Raw genomic sequence first — 6,000 nt, 5'->3', positions numbered from 1 at the left:
TTACTTGTATATATATATATATATATATATATACATATATATATACAAGTAAATATATTCTTACCATATACACTGCAATAAACAAAGTAATGTTATGCAATGTTGGTCAACTCTCCTGTCTAGTGGTATCTCAAATACACAGATTACGTGAAACATCTCATAAAGCCAAATTGACATGCTTTTAAAAGTAAATAAAAATTACAAAATTTTACTCGCACCATACGAAATCATTATTTCTCAAAAACTAAATGTACATATGAAATTAACGGTTTTTAAGTACAGGTTCTCAAAGATCACAGTAAATTATAGATTTCTTCAATTCCCAAAACTACAAAGATATGATGCTAAGAGGAACCTTATAAAGGAAAAAAATAACCTTATAAATATTATTCTGAAGGAGGGAAATATTAATGAGTTTTAGGGCACAAAACATATGTGCAAAACATAAAAATAATGTAAGAATATCATTATAAATGCTTTTATGTTTGGGAAGAATATCTATAATACTCCTAAAAAAGCCAAATACTCGAGCTTCTTTGTGTTTACTTGTCAATAACAATTTCGATTGTGTATTTTAAGTTATTAACATATAGCACAAAATATTTTTTTACCTACAAGACATACTGCACAAAATGTATTGCACAAAATAGTTTTTTAACGACTAATGTTTGCAATATTCAAAATATGGTTTTGCCAGTAGATTCATATTTACAATTCTTCATTATATAAGTCGCATGATATTTGTTACCAATAATCTTTAAAAAAATAACGCTTCTAACCCCAGAGGAAATCAAGTTAACTCCATTTCTTATATTCCAATCACCTGAACGTGTACTAGACAAAAGGAACTTGCTAGTCAATATCTCTTCTGTTCAAGAGAAGCATTCATTTCTCTTCTTTCAAGAGTGGTACTGCTTGCAAAGCATCCTTAAATAAATAAATCGTCTGTCAAAACCTAAGGGACAGAAAGCATGAGCCATTCAGCTTTATGCAGGATTCCAGATTCGTTACCGGCATTAATTTGCTCCTCGTTGATAACGCTGCCATCGAATGAAGGGTGTTTCTACGTCTCCTCTTATACATTACTTAATTGGTGTTCAGTCTTGGCAAACTTCTTTTAACTACCAGATATGAAATGTCTTCCTCGAGGCTGTCCGTCCGAGAAGGGATATTCAAAGGCAGGGATGGGATGGAATACTATATTATTATCTAACAAACTATACCCTCCTAATTAAATATCAACCCACTGAAAAAAGGAGAGAGGGGCCAAAATGTAATAACACTATCACCGTATCTCTCTTTTTCTCGTGCATACATACATACATACATACATACATACATACATACATACATACATACACATTACTAATATTACATATACATCCTAATTATTCGGTTTATGAATATGTTGTATGTATATTATCGTGTATGTATGTAATGTTAATGTAATGGTATGTATGTTTATTGTATTATGTAATTTTACAATATATAATCTTTATATATATGCTATACATACACACACATTAAAGCACTGAGCAGATATGAGTAGGTCATCTGGTTTCCTCCTCTAAGAAATAGGTACACGATTTAGCAATAAAATTTCTAGACTTCTGTTATGAAAGATTGAAGTCCATTAAGACGACTTTCACACATGCGAATGCCAAATCCTTCAATGTTATTTTAAATAAAAATAATTAGTAGGCGAGGGAGGCCGGTCTGTACCTCCAAACTTATGTCCTAACTGCTGATTATGTATATACTTTTTTGGTTAAGTTTAATTTTCATGTTAATTATTTTCAATTCTCATTTCTTCACACTTACCCTTATTTGTGTTGCACTTAAATTTCATCCTTTCTCTTAAAAATACAGTCCTAAAAAATTAACTAAATATCGATCCAATTGTCTAAGAAAATCAGTCAACTTCAGCATGCCAGATGACAGTCCTGGATACAAAAATATGACATGTTCAGTTAAATCCAGTAGAATTCATCAGTGGCAATCCATAAAACCTTTCATGTTTTTCAGTGTCGCGATTTTACTTTTAAATATCACTTGAGATCAATCTCTACTATATTTTACCTCGCCACAGATGAGGAACTCATGGAACGGCACTTCCAGTAGCGTTGGAATTCGCAATATCCAGGTCATGTATTCTGACATTCTGGAGGCTGCGCCTCAAGTCTTTGAGGTGATATATAAGTGAAGGTTGACAGGATAGTGGAGTAATATTACAATCAAGACTGAAATCGTCATATCCAGACTCTCGTTTTCGGTTCTTCAAGAATTTTGGCAGTTTTATGACCTTGAAAATATGTATGTCACAATGATTCGGATGAAATAATCAGTAGTATCTTAGGTACTTTCCCGTGCAATTTTTAGAGGTCTGATGAAAGTACTATTAAACTTGTAATAATCTATCATCATCATCACATGGACAAAAACAATAAACGGTACCCTAATAATTTATATATAAAAAAGGATGTATGTGTGTGTGTATGTGCCAGCAAAGCTCCGAAATTAATTGAACAGTTTCACCCAAACTTGGTATACATATACTACAATTTGGGAAAGAACTGGAACTTAATGCAGTGGGGGTGGGAAGGGTATGACATGTAAAAATAACAATAGATATTAGTGACTAATTCCTAGTTGTCAAGGTCTCTGAGACGAATAGTGACACCCCCAATGCCCTTTTAAGTCCAAGTTCAGCCCCAATAGGAATGGGGGGTGAAAAGGGGTAAAATATAAAATGTCAAAAATACTGAAGCAACTATCTTAACAGAAGAGAGAGAGAGAGAGACCTTACCTTTCAGCTCGTTCGGGTTTCCCCAGGTCCCTCAGTGTGAGGCACCCCTAATATCTACCAGTAAATTGCTAATGCATATTCCGGTATATTCTGCATCTTCCAATCTTGTATGGTCTGGGATGCAGCTTAGATATTTGTCGAGCTTATTCTTAAGCACATCTATGCTCACTCCTGATATGTTCCTCAGATGAGCTGGCAACGCATTGAATATACGCTGTATTGTCGATGCTGGTGCGTAGTGGTTAATGTCCTGTGTGCTTTCCTTAGTTTTCCTGGTATATTTTTGGGCACTATTAATCTACCTCTGCTTGCTCTTTCTGATATTTTTACCTCCATAACGTTTTCGGCAATTCCTTCTATGTTTCCATGCCTGTATTATCATGTAGTGTTCCCATCTCCTTTCTAGACTATATAATTTTAAAAATTGTAGTCTTTCCCAGTAGTCAAGGTCCTTAACTTCTTCTATTATAGCTGTAAATGACCTTTGTACACTTCCTATTTGTGCAATATCCTTTTGGTAGTGTGGGTACATTATCATATTGCAATAATCAAGTGGACTATGTACGTACGTTTTATAAAGCATAATCATGTGTTCGGCTTTTCTTGTTTTGAAGTGCCGCAACAACATTCCCATTTTTGCGTTGCATTTTCCCAATAGTATTGCTACTTCATCATTGCATAACATGTTCCTATTCAACATCACACCAAGGTCTTTAACTGCTTCGTTATTAGTGATTGTCTCGTTATTTGGTCCCCTATATGCATATAACTTTCCTTCTTTATCTCCTTAATTTATTGATTCAAATTTATCAGAGTTAAATACCATCCTATTTACCTCTACCCATTCATAAATAATGTTAAGGTCTCTTTGTAGCGAGTTCCTATCTTCATCACAAGTAATTTCTCTACTTATTCTTGTGTCATCGGTGAAACTACTCATTACCAAGTCCTTAACATTACTGTCTATGTCTGCAATTATAATAACAAACAGGAATGCAGCTAACACCGTACCTTGTGGCACACCGGATATTACCTTAGCTTCATCCGATTTCTCATCGTTTGCAATAACTATCTGTTTTCTGTTGTGTAAAAATTCTTTTATCCATTTTCCTACTTGGTCCACTATATTTTGTTTTCTAATTTTCTTCGCTAATATATTATGGTCTACCTTGTCAAAAGCTTCTACACAGTCTAGGTAAACCACATCTGTTTCTTTTTTGTTTATCATATTATTATATATGTTCTCACAGTGGACTAACAGTTGAGTTTGTGTACTTTATCCGGGTACAAAACCATGTTGTCCTATATTAAAAAAATTATTTTTTATTAAATGTTTCATTATATTTTCCTTCATTACCCTTTCATACACTTTCATAATATGTGATGTTAGACTCACAGGCCTATAATTACTTACCTCTAGTCTTGATCCACTTTTGAAAGTAGGGTAATATATACTAATTTATGCTCATCATAAATCTTGCCTGCATCTACACTTTGCCTTAATAATATTGCAAGCGGCTTTATGATAGAATGAACTACTTTCTTTAACAAAATGGCAGGACACCATCTGGTCCAGCTGCTGATCCATTTTTAATTTCATTAATAGCCTGCACAATATCGACTTCATTAATATCTGTCTGATAAACATTCACTATTTTCATTTCTTATTTCTGTACCATTATCTTCATTATCAATTCTAGGGATAAATTCTCTCTTATATCTTTCTGCTAATATGTTGCATAGTTCCTTTTTTTTCATTTGTTAATCTCCCTTTATTTCTTAGAGGGCCCATTTCTATTATTTTATTCATATTTTTCGCATATGAGTACAAGAGTTTGAGGTTTTGCTTGATATTTACTAGGGTCTTTTCTTCCAAGTCCAGTTTTTCATTTTCTTTTGATTGTATAATCTTTGGTTCTGCATTTTCTATCTTACTTTTTAGTTCCATCACTTTCCATGCATTCTTTTCTTTTGCAGACTTTTTTTCATTTTCTGATATTCTGAAACAAGATCCTTCTGTCGTTTGGTATGCTTGACTGATGTTTACTTTTCTTCTTAGGTATATATTTATCCACTATTTTCTCTAATATTTTATATAATATACCCGTATTTACCTGTATATCATCACTTACAAATATGTTTAATTCTTCATATATTTCTGACCATTTTATATTCTTACGATAGAAATTGTATTTTCCATATCCTTCCCACTTTTTCATCTCTTGCTTATCTTTGTTTTCACTTGCTTTGGAACAGACTGTTAATTCTATGACATTTTGGTCTGAAATACTCATATTATACACTATTATTTCTTTAACAAAATTCACCTCGTTCACAAATACTCAGTCTAAAGTATTATCCTTTCTTGTTGGCAGGTGATTTATTTGTTGAATGTTGTGTTCTAGTAGGATATCTAATAGCTTTTCGAATTCCCTCTTATCTTCTGCACTACTATTAATCTCTTTTTTATCTGAATAAATACAACTACAATCTCCTATTCGTTCTTTCCAATCTAAGAAAGGAGAGTTAAAGTCTCCGGATAGGAGTATAGTCCAGTCTTTGTGATTTCTACATATATCATCCAATTTTTCTATTACTTTGTCAAACTCTTGAGAGAGAGAGAGAGAGAGAGAGAGAGAGAGAGAGAGAGAGAGAGAGAGAGAGAGAGAGAGAGAGAGAGAGTTTATTGGTTGTCATTAATCTTCCAGTCAGTGCCTGGTTGGTCAGCTAGTCTATATATATAAAAATGGATGTATATATGCGCATGTATGTCCCAGCATAACTCTGGAATGCATTCAGCAATTTCAAAAAACTTGGTAAGCGTATGGCTTACTATCTTGAACAGCATACTGTGGGGGTAAGCCAAAGGGCACAAAAAGAGGGTGGGGATGGGAAGGGCTTCCTTGAAACGGGGCTGGATCTGCTTGTAGACTTAGTAACTAAATAAATTCGAAGTATTTATCATATCCCATTTCAGTGTACATATGACTTACTATCTGGAAGGGACTACTGTGGAATAAGACATCACTGGTACCATGAAAAAAAATGAAGTATATCTTAGTTTTACCAGACCACTGAGCTGATTAACAGCTCTCCTAGGATTAGATATTTTTACATGGCTAGGAACCAACTGGGCACCTAGCAACAGGACCTGCAGCTTACTGTGGCGATCCAAAGCACATTATATTGAGAAA

Source organism: Macrobrachium nipponense, chromosome 1 (genome assembly GCF_015104395.2).
Source record: "Macrobrachium nipponense isolate FS-2020 chromosome 1, ASM1510439v2, whole genome shotgun sequence".
In the NCBI taxonomy this organism is placed as follows: Eukaryota; Metazoa; Arthropoda; class Malacostraca; order Decapoda; family Palaemonidae; genus Macrobrachium; species Macrobrachium nipponense.
The sequence above is the reverse complement of the archived record's forward strand: the minus strand, read 5'-3'. Positions refer to the sequence as shown.